The sequence below is a fragment of the Poecilia latipinna genome, unplaced genomic scaffold, assembly GCF_001443285.1.
Source record: "Poecilia latipinna isolate Pla-1442-1.1 unplaced genomic scaffold, P_latipinna-1.0 Scaffold8101, whole genome shotgun sequence".
In the NCBI taxonomy this organism is placed as follows: Eukaryota; Metazoa; Chordata; class Actinopteri; order Cyprinodontiformes; family Poeciliidae; genus Poecilia; species Poecilia latipinna.
In genome coordinates, this window is record NW_015120717.1 from 6,906 (window position 1) to 8,299 (window position 1,394).

Below are 1,394 nucleotides of genomic sequence, written 5' to 3' on the forward strand. Positions count from 1 at the left end.
TACAGTACTTGGTTAAACTATGATCTGGAAACCGGAGCACCAGATATGCAAAAATCTTCCTCCAGACTTTGTGTGCTACCCTGACACTGCAGTCATCCTGGACGGGGATGATATGACTTACAAGATTTTTTTTCATATCAGATTTGATTTTAATCGATTCCTCCTGCCCTCAATTTCTATAATAAAATCACAGAAAATACTTTCAAAAAGTGCCTTTATTTCAATCATCTGTTCTGTGAGTTGTATGAGGGAGCATAACGGTCAGGATCCAAGAAATTTTAATTGCAAGAATGCAGTCATCGTTACAGCAGAATAAAGATGTGATTTTATAACAATGTCTTAAAATTACAAGAAGTCGTTTTAATGAGAAATAAAGATTCAGATTGATCTGACTAACCAGCTCAGTCCATGTGGTTCTGACATTTGTCAGTAATCAACAGGATGTACATTTCCACCTCAACTGACCAGGTAAGCATTAAGGTAAAAATAAAAAATAGAGCAAATACTGTAAACAAAATGGAAAAAGAGCAACTGATAGAAATACTTTCTATATAAAGAAAAGCAAAAACGTTAATAGCAGGAGAAAAGTTGTTGGCAACATTAGCTGAGCCGATCTCTCCCTCCAGGAAGCCATGAAACAGAACTTCTGTCCAACTCCAACTATGATAAAGATTAAAAAAAGAAAGAAAACGGGAAGTTAAAATAACAAATAATGCCACTTTAATAATTCAGATCTAAGGCGTTCTGGAATCTATTAATGCCATTTTACAAATTTCACAAATCAATTAGAAGGTTTCACAAGTGTTTTATTTATCTGCTGTTAGTACAGAATAATCTAGTTAGGTTTGAAATGACTAGGTGTTGTAGTTTTTAAAGTACAACACATTAAAAAAGCTCAAGATAGTGAAAAATTAAGTGTAATCGCCCTTTAGCTATTTTCCGAATTAGATGCTACATTGGGAAGCTAACTTCAGCTTCGACTGATAGCTGGGGCACAATATAGACAGATCTATATATGTTTATATAGATATATATCTATATCTATCTATAAAGCATAGATATGTAGATTGCACACTGCACAGATAATCAAACCACTGAACGTTTACATAGCACCTTTGTAAGCTTGTCCCTGTTAGCTACGTCAGACATGAGGCATTATGGTGAATACAAACGATTTATTAACTTACCTTTGAAGTTATTGTGAAGTTTTGACACATCCAGTTTAAATCCTTTGTTGTTGGAGCGTTTCAGGACGTCTGAATAATTTTATAGGCATCATTAATAGTCCTAAAGCAACTGAGGAGCCACTGTTAACGTCCTGCTGCCTGTGCACCGGAAGCAGTGTATGTGGCAAAAAAAATGCGGAAGTGCTAAAACAGAAGTCCGTGGCATAT

General features: G+C 35.2%; 1 long non-coding RNA gene across 1 annotated transcript; it reads right to left on the minus strand.

The window, feature by feature from the left end:
- Window positions 1-341: 341 nt before the first annotated feature.
- LOC106944328 (uncharacterized) lies at window positions 342-1,388 on the minus strand. Its single transcript, XR_001424224.1, has 2 exons — window positions 1,188-1,388; window positions 342-660 (listed from the first exon to the last, which is right to left on the minus strand). It is a non-coding gene; the product is annotated as an uncharacterized LOC106944328 (long non-coding RNA).
- Window positions 1,389-1,394: the final 6 nt, after the last annotated feature.